Genomic DNA, 15,261 nt, shown 5'->3' on the forward strand with positions numbered 1-15,261 from the left:
GGGCAAAACATATTATAATTTGGAACGGAGTGAGTATAAGGGACGGTGAAGTGTGGAGCTAGCTGGTATGGCGGTATCTTTTGCTTCAGCTAAACAAGGCGTCAGGAAGCTGCGGTCTGCACGGGCTGTCTTGCCTACCGAAACTCGGAGACCGTCTCCGAGGAACGAAAGGACTCCGGTTTCCGGGACCGTGTCCCGTCTCCTCATCACGCAGGCGCCGATGGCACCATAAAATCTCAGATCGAGTAGGCGCCGATTGGCACCATAAAATCTCAGATCGAGGTCCCTAGTATCCGATCCACACGACTGCATCCAGCGCCGTCGTTACGGTACTTCCTCGCGCTGCTATTAGCAGCTAGCATCCCAGATGAGCATGAGGCCAAGAACAAGGACGGCGTCGACGAGCACGGTAGAGACCGCGCGGGGCACGCACGCGTTCTAGGTGGACAGGTACAGCCTGCACAGGGGCCTCGGCATCGGCAGCTTCTCGTCGACTCGTCAGGTCCGCCACCTTCGGCGTCGGCGGCTACGACTGGTCCATCCGGCCGCTTCTATCCCGACGGGTTGCAATCGTCGGCGGACTACGCGGCGGCCTTCCTCGAGCTCATGAGCACCGACGTCGCCGAGGTGATGGCAAGCTTCGACTTGAGGTTGGTCGACCAGGCCACCGGACAGTCCACGGTTTTGCTCCACCAGGGTCCCAAGGCTTTCACCTCCGACGTCACCAAGAACCCGTCTGCGGTTTCTGCATGGGGCTTGCCCAAGCTCAAGAAGAGGAGCGAGCTGGAAGCGTCGTCGTCGACGTTCCTGCGCGATGATTGCCTGGTGATAGAGTGCGACGTCACTGTTCCAATGGGCAAACCATGAGTGAAGAAGACCGCCGCCGCCATTAGCCTCGGCTTCGAGGTCGTCGTTCGAGTGCCGCCCTCGGACCTGTCGGACAACCTACGGAGGCTGCTGCAGGAGAAACAAGGCGCCGATGTGACCTTCAAGGTCCGAGACGAGGTCTTCCCTGCCCCTGCCCACAAGATCATACTCGCGATGCGGTCGCCGGTGTTCAGCGCCGAGTTCTTTGGGCCGGTGGCTGTGGCGGCTGAGAGCACAAGTCAGTGTGTGACCATCGAGGACATGCACCCGGACGTCTTTGGAGCGTTCCTTCACTTCGTCTACACGGACACGATGCCCGCAATGGACGAGCTCGACGCCGGTGAGAGGAAGGAGATGCTCAGGCACCTGCTTGTCGCTGCGGATAGGTACGCCATGGAGAGGCTGAAGCTGATGTGCGAGGCCAGTCTCTGCGAGAGCATTGGCGTCGAGGATGTGGCTGACATGGCAGCTTTAGCCGATCGGCATCGCGGCGAGGCTCTCGGCCATGCCTGCGCTGAGTTTATCGCCTCGTCGAACGAGAACGACATAGGTGACGTGGTGGCAAGTCAAGGGTACGTGCACCTCAAAAAAAAAAAAACATGCCCTGCTGTGCTGGTAGACATGTTCGAGAAAGTTACTTTGTGGTTTTGTGCGTAATGCAGAGGTGTACAAGGTAGTAGATGAGCGTGAGCATCGTCGTCTCTGCTTGTCTTCTTTATTTAGTTCCTGGAGACCCACCATTTTAAAGGAGATGAGGCCGATTTTTTAAATCCCTGTTTATGCATTTATCTTACGTATCCGAAACTGTGCGCGATAGAGAAGACATTTTGTGATTAAAATATCTGGGGATGAAGGAATGGGTCCATGTTGATTGCTTAATTTGAGGTTAGTTTGGTGATCGCGTGTTGACAGATTGGCATCGGCTCCCTTCGTCTAAAAATAATAGCACATCTTGCTGGCTGAAGAATCAAATTTGTTCAAATTTGATTAGATATATAGAAAATAATATCTTTTTTTTAGATAAATTTATTAGCCAACAGAAGCTAGACCGGTTGGTTCGGCACCCCTGAGGTCATGAGTTCGATCCCCCTCGGGGGCGATTTTCAGGCCTCAAGGTAAAAAAAATATCCTCGTCTGTTCCACGCCAAAGTACATGTCTGTGGCCGTCCCGTCTCACGGGGATGCGGTGCCGCTGTATATGGGTGGGGCCGGGGTTCGGGGGGTGTGGTGCCGCTGTATATGGATGGGGCCGGAGTTCGGGGATTTTCTCGATCTGCGTGAAAAGATCTTCTTCTTAATGAAAAACCGGTGGGGACGTCATTCCCCCGCGGATCGAGTTTTTTTATAAGTTTATTATAGAAGTATTGTCGGGTTCATAAACCCGGGGTCCCTCGGGGACCGGCTTCCACGCCAAGGCTTGGCCCAAGCCGACAGCACGTGACTCATGGGCCGGCCCAAGAGTCTAAAACGACAGACCGGAAGGGCGGCCATGTCACCGACCGGAAGGTCTGGCCGAAGAGGAACAACGCCTGCTCGTCGGCTGCTTCGGCCCACCTCTCCGACCGGAGCGTTCGCTTCGACTCCAGCCGCCACCGGACGGCCTCTCCAATCGGAAGGCCTGGCCCAAAACACTACTTCTGACTTCGACCCCACGTCTCCGACCGGGGATCACAGGAACCCTGCTCACCGCTCTTCTCCGACCGGCGCACTCAGAGCCGACTGGAGCCATCCGACCGGGGACGCCCGCTCGGTAGGAACCAGAAGACGTGCGGAGAAAAGCAAGGCAAGGCTCACAAGTCAAAACCACTGTACCAGGGACCATACCCTGCACGGAATAGTACTCTGCAGCCACCATGACACAAACAGTATTGTAGGCACCGACATCTCCCATTCTTATATAGCAGCTGAGGGTATTACAATCAAACAGTCGTGTTTCAACATTTTTTTTTTATTTGTGTGAAAGGAAGCTCCTCAATGATTTTGTGGTGAACTGTGAAGCACATGGAAACTTCTTCAAGTTGCTTGGTTGCTTAAAATTTTGCCATGTGTTCGCTACTTACCTTCTTCTTCGCTTTTCATATTCAACCTGTGGTCCCAATTCAGGTTTTATACTACATCATATGATTCGTGGTTCGATACTGTTTGCCCTCCCTCTAATTAATAAAACTTACATGTTAGGTAACAACAGAGGTTCTTTGTCTTCTCCATGTATGATATGAGGTCAGCCTTCTTAACTAGTGGATTTTTTTTAATAATACTTATCTATATCTACTATGTTGTGTAGTTGCTTGGTTTTTCTCCTGGTATGTTACTAATATTGATACCTGACATTACCGAGAAGCATAACTAATCTGATTGGGACAGATATACCAGTGTGGACTGTGGAGAACAATTGACCGAGGCAGTTGTCCTAATTGTCTGGAGCTTGAACTTTTTTTTACTAACCTTAAAGTGTCATGTTAGTCATCATCAACCTATGCTTTACCTTATTACAATGGACTGAACACAGTATTGCCAATTCTTCAGCAGTTTTTCAGCCCTGTTTTCTTGGTCTTGATTACACGGAGATCGATCGCCTCTCGGTGATGCAGGCGAGCATTACCGCTGCGGCGTTGCAGGCCAGCGGTGACAGCAGCATGCTGTTCAGCGACAGTCTCCTCTTCTTCTCTCCATCCTTGCGTTCCGGCTCTCCGGCGCCGCTCCTTTTCTTTTCGCCGCCGTCGTCGTGCACCGACAACAATGTCGCCGACGCGGGGATGCACCTGAAAGTCGTCGGTTGGCATGCAAAATCTGTCAATGATCGAACAATATGCTGTCGCGTATGCTTCAATTTCGCGCGGAGGAGCATGACTGACATCATGGCGAGGAACAGCACCAGCACCGCCGGCGCGACCGCGACGAGGGAGCAGTCGACGGAGTTCTCCCCGGCCTGCCGCACGTTCACGGCCATGAACACCGCGTTGGTGACCTTCTCGCCGGCGGTGAGCCCCACGAACACCGCGGAGTTCCAGTTCAGGCAGCAGAGGAGCGCCGCGGCGGCGGCCGCGACGGCGACCACCGTGGCGGCGAGGGACGCCGCCCGCGTGTCGCTCGGCAGCAGGTGGCCGAAGCCCGCCGCCGCGGCGCTGTTCTCCATGTCCATGGGTACGAGCTCCTCGACGGGTCCTCCTCGCCCGGTGAACAAGAACAACACCCTCGCTAGCCCTCTCGTGGCGCTGACCGCCAGCCTGAGGAACACCGGGAGCAGCGTGCTGCCGGCGAGGATCTGTGCCGCCAGCAGCAGGAGCAGGCCACGGTTCGCGGCGAACACCGCCATGCTCTCGTTCGTCGGGAGCAGGCCGCCGTTGGTGAAGGACGAGTCACGAGACGGTGGTGGACACCGAGAAGAGCGCGGCGCTGATTCCCTTCCTCGCCAGCTACAGTAAAGCACTAAACCCGGCCATGCATGCACTGCATGCGCGTGGGAAGGGGTTTTCTACAAATGTGCTTTGAATTTAAGGTTAAATAAATATATATGGACTGCAGTGAACCATTTTAAAAGTTTATGGATCTAAAAGACCACTTTGGAAGTTGATGGACTCAACTGAAATTTTCTCACAAGTTAATGGATCTCTGGTGCATTTAACTCATAAATAATTTCAAGGTTGTTGAGTATCTCTAGATTGGCAAGTTCCCTTAACCTTCTATTCTTATCTTATAGGTACATTATAATCCTGGATGACATATGGACCATATCAGCATGGGAGAGCATCAAATGTGCTCTACCTTACAATAATATGGGTAGCAGGGTGATAATAACAAGGAATGAAGATGTAGCCAAAATATGTTGTTCTCGTCCGCAAGATTGGATTTACAAAATCCAACGATTATCAGATGCTACATCACGGGAATTATTCTTCAAGAGGATCTTTGGCTCAGCAGATAAATTACCAAATGATGAGCTTGAGGAAGTATCAAACTGCATTTTGAAGAAATGTTGAGGCCTGCCTTTAGCAATAATGAGCATTGGCAGCCTTCTTGCAAGCAAGACAAATACAACCAAGCAGGAGTGGCAGAAGGTGTGTGACAACTTAGGCTCCGAACTTGCAACCAATCCCACTCTAGAAGCTGCAAAGCAAGTCTTGACCCTTAGCTACGATGATCTGCCCTACCATTTGAAGGCATGCTTCTTGTATCTAAGTATTTTCCCCGAAAATTATGTGATAAAGAGGGGACCTCTGGTGAGAAGGTGGATAGCTGAAGGTTTTGTTAGCAAAAGGCATGGTTTAAGCCTGGAGCAGATTGCAGAAGGTTACTTTGAAGAGTTTGTGGCCAGAAGCATTGTGCTGCCCGTGAAAATTGATTGGAATGAGAAGGTGAGGAGCTGCAGAGTTCATGATACATCGTCTCTAAGGCAATTGAGGAGAACTTTGCATCTTTCTTATGTGAGGGAAGCACGTTGGCTTCCCATGACAAAATTCGCCTTCTCTCTATCCACAGTAGTCACAAATTGATGGAAAAACAAATGCCAGTGTATCGCATGTTCGTTCCTTCACAATGTCAGCTTCTGTCGAGGAAGTCCCATGCTTCTTCCCACAGCTACGGCTACTAAGGGTACTTGACATGCAAGGTTGCAGTTGCTTGAGCATGAGCACTCTGGAGTGTATCTGCAATTTTTTTCAGCTGAAGTACATAAGCTTCAGGAAGACCAATGTCTGGAAGTTGCCGCGGCGACTAGGAAACCTGAAACATCTGGAGACACTGGACATTAGAGCAACACTTGTCAAGAAACTGCCAGCCAGTGCAAACAACCTCAGTTGTGTAAAGCATCTGTTAGTTGGGCACAAGATGCACCTTACAAGGACAGCCAGCGTGAAGTACTTGAAACCTTGCTCTGGTTTAGAGGTTGTTCCCGGGGTGATCAAGAACATGGCAGGATTGCAATCGCTTTCCCATGTAGTGGTCAAGGAGCAGTATTTTCTAGCGGCAAGAGGCCCATGCCATTCTCTTGTTTTCCTCAGAGTACTTGGTGGGCCGCTGTTTTTCCTTCTATGGCCTCCAAATCTGACAGCTATTCAGCACGAGCAGCCTCCTTCTCGGCGCGCCACGCCCTAACCGCTCAAGTCCTGGTCGTACGAAGCAGACGGAGAAGCGTAAGTTTCGAACGGTTGGCGAGCTCCTCGCTGGGCTCCAGCCCGGTGCGAGCAGCGGCGCCTGCGACCGCCTGCCTCCCGAGCGCCACACCCTTGCCGATCGACTCCCAGTGGTACGCGGCAGCCGCAAGGGCTAAACATTTGCTGGGCAAATGTACCTAGGGAGCCATGCTCCAGGTGTTCGACGAAATGCCTCATGAAGAGCTTGCCGTGGATGCAGACTGCTCTCGAGGGACTGTCCATTGACAGGCACCAGCAGCAAGTGGCCTGATGGTGAGCAGCTGGACGTGGATGGCCTAGATGTGTATAGGTGATGAGCATAGGCCGTAGTGCCATCAGCTTGGCTTTCCATCCAATGAACCGACCCGCGACCCTCCCAAGTCGCGATTGAGTAGCCTGATGGCATGCCTCGCGGGCCAGGTACTTATCTTCTTGCGTGTCACTTACCTTAAACTTCTCCTTAAATTTCCTAAATGGAATGATGTCAGCTTCACAAATAATTCAAGTGTCACTGAGTGAGTTTGTTCTGTTCAAAGTTCAACACAAGAATGGACCTCTCTGGTCTCCAGAATAATATACTAAATAATGGACTGTTTCTAAAGTTTTAAGTAAGAAAATGACCAGTTATATACCAGGATCCTTTTTTATTACATTATATGCGTTTCTGTTGGCAGACAAATTTCTTGTAAGGCATGGCAACTAGGTATGAGTCGAACAACCATGCTTCAACAAATCTTTTATCGTTTGCAGCTATGCCCACTGCTTGTTAGGTTATGATTTGTGAAGCACATCATATGGTTATTAGGTCAATAGTGTGTCTTATTAACTAAGATAATCTCATGTAACAACACTACAGCAATGTCCTCTTGTTTTCATCACGTTCTTATTATATGTGTTGTAACTTCTTATCTGTTTTGTGTGCCTGCATGGTTCTTCTCCTTCGGGCTGGTAATATTAAGATGTAATTAACCGAGTGTCATGACGTTAACATCAGAGGCACTACTAATCTGATTGGGAGCAGGCATACAAGTGTGAAAAGCCTGTGACTCAGATAGTCAGTGTCTGGTGGCTATCCTAGTTCCCAGGATTTTGAATTCTTGACAACCTCAATTACCAAGTAATTCATCATCACTCTATGATTACTTTCCTTCAAAATTAATTAAGTAATGTTGACGTGCAGTATGCCTATTTCCTAACTGGTTCCGCATCTTTACTCTTTCTTTGCTTATTCAGTGATTTTGTTTGTATATGTTTCAATTTGGATGTGTATCTTCTGGGTTAGATCACATCATATGCTTTTTTTAATCTTTTCTTGTTGAATTACAGCATTGCCAATTTCCTAGCTGTTGCAAGTCACTCTATTTCTTGGTCTTGCTTCTTTCGAGATTTTGTTTGTATATGTTTGGTTTGGATATGTATCTTATTTGTCAGGCTTCCATGATCATGCACTTTAATAATGACCTTTCCTTTTCTCCTTTTTCCCACTTTACGAGCTGGTCTTGCTGATCAGGTGATCTTGTATTTATATGTTTGGTTTGGATGTAATATCTTTTGAGTCACTCTTCCGCCACTGCATATATTTAAAAGAGTCATAGTTATCACCTTTTCAGCATTGTTGTTAAGCTCGCCATTGTTGACTCAACAATTTGCCAATCACCTTATATCTAGGGATAGCAACAAGTTGCTCCTGACTTTTTTGAATCAGATCTTTTGAAGAGGGACACTAGAAGAATAATATGTTCTGCTGAGTAGATTGTAAGAAAGTTTTTGGAATTATGCAAGCAAATTGCCCTGACTGGAAGTCTGTGTCATGTCATTGCCCTGTCATCAATTTACACTGCAGTCAGTATTATTTTCCTTTCTTCAATTTACTATTCTGGCTACCAAGAGAAGCCTGTTCAGAATCAGAACTGGAAACTATCAGGAAACTGTGGTCCATAATACTATTCTGCTTCTACTTATTAGAATTTATCTAACTAAATGGCCTATATATGGAGCCTAAGCAATCTGACTCCAACAGAAGAAACATTTTCATTCCCATTCTCCATAGTAAGACATGGAAGCCACTATCTTCAGTTTGACTGAGGGTGCAGTGAGGAGTCTTCTATGCAAGTTTGGCTGCCTTCTCTCCCAGGAAAGGTCGTTGGTACAGGGTGTCCATGGAGACATACAGTTCATCAAAGATGAACTGGAGAGTATGAATGCCTTCCTCCGCACCCTCACCATGTCAGATGGCCATGATGATCAAGTGAGAATCTGGATGAAACAAGTGAGGGAAATTGCCTATGATGCCGAGGACTGCATTGATGAGTTCATCCATCATTCCAGTGACATGTTAGGAGTGGGTTTCCTTCGTTGGGTAATGTGTATTATTGGCACGTTTGGTTGTCACCGTCGCATTGCCATCCAATTGCAGGAACTGAAGGCACGTGCCTGGGATGTTAGTGAGCGGCGCTCATGTTATGGGGTGGTCCTAGCAAATACCCTACTTTCCAGAGCTGCTAGCCCACAGTTCTTGAAGCATGCCTCTCTTCATCTAGATCCACAGTCGCATGCTCTCTTTACAGAAGAAGCTCAGCTTGTTGGCATTGATGAACCAAGGGATGCGCTTGTAAGGTGGCTCATGGAAGATGATCCCCGGCTTCGTGTGCTGTCAATTGTTGGATTTGGTGGCCTAGGCAAGACCACACTGGCACGGATGGTTTGTGAGAGTCCAGTGGTGAAAGGTGCTGATTTCCAGTGTTGTCCGTTGTTCATTGTGTCGCAAACCTTCAATGTCCGGAACCTCTTTCAGCACATGATAAAGGAGTTGATCCAGCGACCTCATGAGGCAATGGCAATAGCGGGTGGCAAATATGACCATTTCACAGAGGAAACCTTGGAGGGAATTGAAAGGTTGGGAATTGCAGTGCTTGCTGAGAAGCTTAGGAGATATTTACAAGACAAAAGGTACTTCAGCAGGCTTGTTATATTTCTACACCATCATGAAGTTATATTTTTTTTTTTGTTCTGGAAAATAATCCATCAACGGAGAGCATCAGATGACATATGAAGGGTAGCACATCTGATGCTCTCCCATGATGATATGGATTCTTTTGAAATTTGAAATATAAATAAACAAAGATATACCACTGCAGGTAACTTCTAATTTTTTTATCTATAAAAAGTTATATTTTCAGCCCAGTTCTCTCAATCCAGTTTAATGCCTGTCTGATAAAAGAGTGATAGAGGCATACTTCCCTGTTTCTGGATTTGATTTGGAAATGCCAACTGCCACCTTGTTCTTTTCTCAAGATAGTATCATTTTTTAGTTGTATACTGGCTGTTACCACGTTCAGGTAGCCGCTCACTTATTAAATTGTCAGGAAATGCAATGTGAAATTTGTATTACCTAGTTTTGGTCAAAAGAAAGTCAATTGTGTGCGCGTGTCATATATGTGCTTCCTCTGAAAATAAAAAAACCAGTATTTTCGAAAGTCAAATTAGTCTTGGTTCTTTGATACATGGCCATGGGTTTAGTTACATGCTCCGCCACTGGGGCTGGAAACATGTGTATGAAAGAGGTTGAATCAAGTCTCTACCATGTTTAGAAAAACAAAAGGCCAACAGACTAGATTTGGACATTGTGATCATGGTTTATGAGGCGTCGCCTAGTCATCGCCTAGGCAACAAGGCGTGGTAGAGGTGCTGGGCGTCGGGGTCGCCACGACCTCCGCAGGTATGGCGTCCGCCTCATAGGATTAGGCGTCGCCTAGGCGCGAATGGCGTCGGGCGGACGCCTAGGCGCGAATGGCGTCGGGTGGGAAATCGAGCACACGTTCGCGCTAGAAGACCCGCGGTGAGCGCATATATGCTCTTGTGCGGGAAATTTCCCGCTCGGTGGCATTTATTGTAGGTGCGGGCAGCTTCACGGGGAGAGAGGGAGAAGAAAAGAGAAGACCGAGGGCGGGAACTCTTGGCGGCGGCGGCGGCCCTGCATCTCCTCTTGTTGCTCATCTGCTTGAGTCCAGCGGCTGCCCGCATCTCCCACGAGGCCGCCCCTGCATCTCCGCCTGGCTGCGCAAGTCCACTAGCGGTCCGCACCTACTCGCCCGTCTCCGTCGACCGGCCGGACCTGCACTCGTCGGCCGTCTGCAGCTGCTCACCCGCCTCCGTCGACCGTCTGCCGTCAGCCTGGGCCTGGACGCTCCCTGCCTCCTCTCTGCTTCGAGTCGCCGTCGCCATCCATAGGTCCATCCGCACCTCACCTGTCCGTCCGCTTCGAGTCGCCATCCGCAGGTCCATCCGCACCGCACTTGTCCGTCTGCCTCGTGTCTGCGCCTCCGCCTGGTATGTCCCCTGCCTCCTCTCTGTCTCTGGTCTCCCAAAGGCCAACTCCCAGGCGTGTACTCTTGTAGTGTTATCTGCTCTTCGTGCTCTGCTTTTGTTCTGAATATAGTATGCCTCGTGCTCTGCTGCTCTGCTTTTGATCTGAATATTGTATGTCTCGTGCTCTGCTATTGATATGAATATTGTATGCTCATGCTGCATGCCTGTCCCTGCCTCCTCCCTTGCTCTGAATATTTATTCTGCACTCTGCTCTGCTTTTGCTCATGGTGTGTGCCTGTATGTACTCTGCTCTGAGCCTCTGAATATTGTAAGATGAACTGCTGATGCCTGCTTTTTATATTATATGGGTTGTCACTCACATATACAAATGGCTGCTTGGGCTTGGGCTGTCACACACCCTGCTACAACACAAAGCACAAGGATCTTTCTTTGATTAGTATAATGTCTTCCTCTGCCATAGTGCCATTCACTTGTGTTCTTTCTTTAGTTTACTGTTGTACAGAACAAAAAACATAAGGCATACAAAGAAAAGGAATACTGCTTCTCATAGTGCCATACTGCTTCCCATCTGATTTTTTGTTTGTAGATGCATACAAAGAAAAGGAATAGGCTGCTGCACAAGAGATTGAATGATATTGTTTTTGTTTCATACAATCGGAAGATGAGAACAAGGGTTCAGCTTATGCGTGAGAAGGCAGGCAAGAAATATGACCCTTTGGTCATTGAGGAGTTTGATTGGGACAATGAATGGGCTGATTCATTGCATGTGCCCATTCCGGGTGCTCGAGGGTCTGATGCTGTCAATGACCTCGTATGGCAGCATGTTGATGAAACCACCGGTGCATCACAAGCGCTGCAGGGTCGTAATCTTCCTAGGAGAGCTACTGCTACTCAACATTATAGTCGTTCAAGAAATGTTCCTGTTCCTGCTACTGAAGATGGAGAAGAGGAAGATGAAGTTGAAGACCCACATGATGATGCGGAAGTGAGCGAGTGTGAAGAAGATGGCAATGTTCCTGCTACTGAAGAAGACAAGGCTGCTTATCCTGATGAGTTTGATGATGGATTTTGAGTGCTGAAACAGAGATTTGCACTCCTGCTGATGGATTCTTTTGTGTCCTGCACCCTTGCTGTACTTTTGTGTTGTCCTGCACTCCTGTTGTATGGCTTTGGTGTAGTTGACTTAATTAGTATGCTTTAGAGTTCAGTACTTCATTCTAAGTTTGTGGACTATTTGAGACAGACTATGATGTCATTTGTCATGCTCATGCATGCACTAATGCTTGCTAATTTATTATCTTGCCTCTTGTGTATTGTTTCCTATTTAATTCTCAGCAACTGATAACCTATTTATTGCTGAATTGTGTAATTGTCATGCAGTTTTCTTCAAGGGGGATGGATGCTACATGGGAGAAGAGCTTTTGGAAAGGAAAGAAAGGAACATGGGCTCAAGAATTGGCAACAAACGAGGTATGTATGTGCTGCACTAGTATATAAAATTCTAGCTTACAACGCCTTACAATGTGTGTATGGCGTCGCCTAGGCATCCGCCACAAATGCCTAGGCGTTGTGAAGGGGGTCAGGCGCGGCGCCTCGCCGCGGTGCCTCAAAAACAATGATTGTGATGTACAAATGATGTCAAGCTCGCGGCGCCTCAAAAACAATGATTGTGATGTACAAATGATGTCAAGCTTAATTATACTACATCTATTCTCTATGAGCGTTCGAAGTTCTACTGTCTGCAAGGTAAAACAAGCCAGATAAGTGACTATGTCCACTTGGAAAGGAAAACCTGCATGCAGAAATTCAAATGGTTGTCAGCCTTTTTATTTCCAGTTCTTCCCCTTTTTTACTCATGAAAAAGGTAATGGAGGGGGTGTCAGCTCTGAGTTAAACCACTTCACTCAACATTAGAGTTTTTAGACTGCCATCATCAACAACTTTTTTTTCTCTCGAAAACGCAGGAGAGCTACGCCTCATTATATTAAGAAGAGAATAAAGGGCAAGAGCCTAAACAACACCACAAACACTACACACACACTCACACCCTTGGAAAGGAAATGTAATTTTTTTTGAAATAAAAGGCAGGAGCTCTGCCACTCAATTAAGACGGGAAAAGAGGTTTACGTACAAATGGCAGTTGAAGTGCCTAAACACCATGGTCTGAAGACCGAAGAGGAGAAAATACGTCTCGCAATATTAGTTTTACCCCTCACCAAAGTTCAGTGCCCTATGCCTTTGCATTATTTCCTCTTTGGTCAAAAATGCCACCTGCTGCACCGTCCTGTGCACATTTTCGAAGATTCTTCTATTCCTCTCCTTCCACAAATTCCACATAATGTATATCACCATGCCATTGAATCGCTTGCGGTCTTGCTTTTGAATCTTGCTTGCCGCCTGCTCCCACCATTCGGCAATTGAGGCAGGGTCCTGTTGTGGCCATTGCACCACAAAGTTTTCCCAAGCTAGCACTAGATCCCATACGGCTTTTGCGAAGGGGCAAAGCAAGGAGAGATGAAGCCCATTTTCCACAGGACCGTTACACAAGGCACAATGTTCTTGGTGTGGCCAACCCCTCTTTTGTAGATTGTCTACCGTTAGGATTTTGTCATGCATGAGGATCCAGGCGTGTATCTTGCACTTATTCTCCGATCGTGCCTTCCAAATGAGCTCATGTTGGAACTTCCGATGTGAGCCTCGAAACTGTATCCTGTATACCAAGCTGGTGGAGTAGGCACCGTCAGCCATCCATTTCCAAATAATTGTGTCTTGCACATCGGGCTGCAGCTTTTTTCATTAGCTTGTTTGTAACCTTATAGTTTCATATTCTTTTCGTGTAGGTATATTATGATCCTTGATGACATATGGACCATATCATCATGGGAGAGCATCAGATGTGCACTGCCTGACAATATGAAGGGTAGCAGGGTAATAATTACCACGAGGAATGAAGATGTGGCCAAAACATGCTGCTCTCATCCCCAAGATTGGATTTACAAAATCCAGCGATTATCAGATGCTACATCAAGAGAATTATTCTTTAAGAGGATCTTTGGCTCTGCAGATAATTTACCACATGATGAGTTGGAGGAAGTATCAAATTCCATTTTGAAGAAATGTGGGGGTTTGCCTTTAGCAATAATGAGCATCGGCAGCCTTCTTGCAAGCAAGACAGACAGAACCAAGCAGGAGTGGAAGAAGGTTTGTGACAACTTAGGCTCTGAACTTGAAAGTAATCCTACTCTGCAAGGTGCAAAGCTAGTCTTGACCTTGAGCTATGATGATTTACCCTACCATCTAAAGGCTTGCGTCTTATATCTAAGTATTTTCCCTGAAAATTATGAGATCAAGAGGGGACCTTTGGTTAGAAGGTGGATAGCAGAAGGTTTTGTAAGTCAAAGGTATGGATTAAGCATGGAGCAGATCGCTGAAAGTTACTTTGATGAGTTTGTTGCTAGAAGCATTGTGCAGCCTGTGAGAATCGACTGGAATGGCAAGGTGAGGAGCTGCAGAGTTCATGATATAATGCTAGAAGTCATAATATCCAAGTCACTAGAGGAGAACTTTGCATCATTCTTACGTGATAATGGAAGTTTATTGGTTTCCCATGACAAAATCCGTCGCTTGTCCATCCACAGTAGTCACAAGTTGATGCAAGAAACAATTCCCAGTGTATCTCATGTTTGTTCCTTCACAATGTCTGCTTCTGTAGAGGACATCCCAGTCTTCTTTCCACAGCTACGCCTGCTAAGAGTACTTGATATAGAAGGCTGCAGGTGCCTAAACAACAGCACTTTGGACTGCATCTGCAGTTTTTTTCCAGCTGAAGTGCTTAAGCCTCAGAAAGACCAACATATGTAAGTTACCACGGCAATTAGGAAACCTGAAGCACTTGGAGACACTTGACATTAGGGCAACACTAATCAAAAGACTACCGGCCAGTGCAAACAACCTCAGTTGTATGAAGCATTTGTTAGCTGGGCACAAGGAACAACTTACAAGGACGAGCAGTGTCAAGTTCTTAAAACATTGCTCAGGTTTGGAGATCTCTCCTGGGGTGGTCAGGAATATGACAGCTCTGCAATCACTTGCTCATATAGTGGTTAAGGACGAGCCGTTGGTTCTACGGGAGATTGGTCTGTTACAAAAGCTAAGGAAGCGTAAAGTCCTCCTTCGAAATGTGAAAGTTAACTGGAAGGCGTTTGTCGGGTCTCTGGGAAAGTTGGCATGCTCTCTTCACTCACTCTCTATTCACATTATAGATGAAAAGGAGCATGACTCATCTCTAGACATTCTGGCTTTTGTGGATTCACGTCCCCTGCTTGTCACTAATTTTAGCTTCGTGGGAAAGTTGGATAGTCTTCCTCCGTGGATCGATAGATCTGAAAGTACTTCTAGGCGTAGATCAGTGGATAATACTTAGCTTAATGGGGTGACTTGTTGATGTACCTTACCAAAAGGCATTCGCGGCGGTGGCGCCGCCAACAAGGTGGCCGCGACGTGTCGGTGATAAGGTCAGCGACGGAGTAGCGCTCCAGTGGTGTCCCGGCGGCGGTGAACGTAGTGGTGCTTCCCGTCGCTGAAAGGTCCTAATATGGCTAAAGGGGTGTGAATAGCCTATTTAAAAATCTACAAATCAACTAGAGCAATTTGATTAGTATGACAAATAGCGAAAAACGAACTTGCTCTAGCTCTACAAGAGTTGCAAGTCACCTATCCAACAATTCTAGTTGCAATGATTCCTGGGCACACAACTTGCAAAGTTACTACTCACTAAGAGCTCTCAATCTTGCTACTCTAAAGAGCTCCACTAGATGAACTTAAAATAACAAAGCAAGCTCTCAATTCTAATTAAACTAAAGAGCTTGCCACAATTAGTTTGCAAGAATATAAATGAGTGAGTAGGGTGATTATACTGCCGTGTAGAGGAGTG

The 15,261-nt window shown here is 47.3% G+C and overlaps 3 pseudogenes; all 3 read left to right on the forward strand.

The window, feature by feature from the left end:
- The first annotated feature begins 67 nt into the window (after window positions 1-67).
- On the forward strand, window positions 68-1,524 carry LOC136523472 (BTB/POZ and MATH domain-containing protein 3-like; annotated as a pseudogene).
- A 2,291-nt stretch (window positions 1,525-3,815) lies between these two features.
- Window positions 3,816-5,961, forward strand: LOC136523473 (disease resistance protein Pik-2-like; annotated as a pseudogene).
- A 2,094-nt stretch (window positions 5,962-8,055) lies between these two features.
- LOC136523474 (disease resistance protein Pik-2-like) lies at window positions 8,056-14,751 on the forward strand (annotated as a pseudogene).
- Window positions 14,752-15,261: the final 510 nt, after the last annotated feature.

Source organism: Miscanthus floridulus, chromosome 18, assembly GCF_019320115.1.
Source record: "Miscanthus floridulus cultivar M001 chromosome 18, ASM1932011v1, whole genome shotgun sequence".
NCBI classification, from domain to species: Eukaryota; Viridiplantae; Streptophyta; class Magnoliopsida; order Poales; family Poaceae; genus Miscanthus; species Miscanthus floridulus.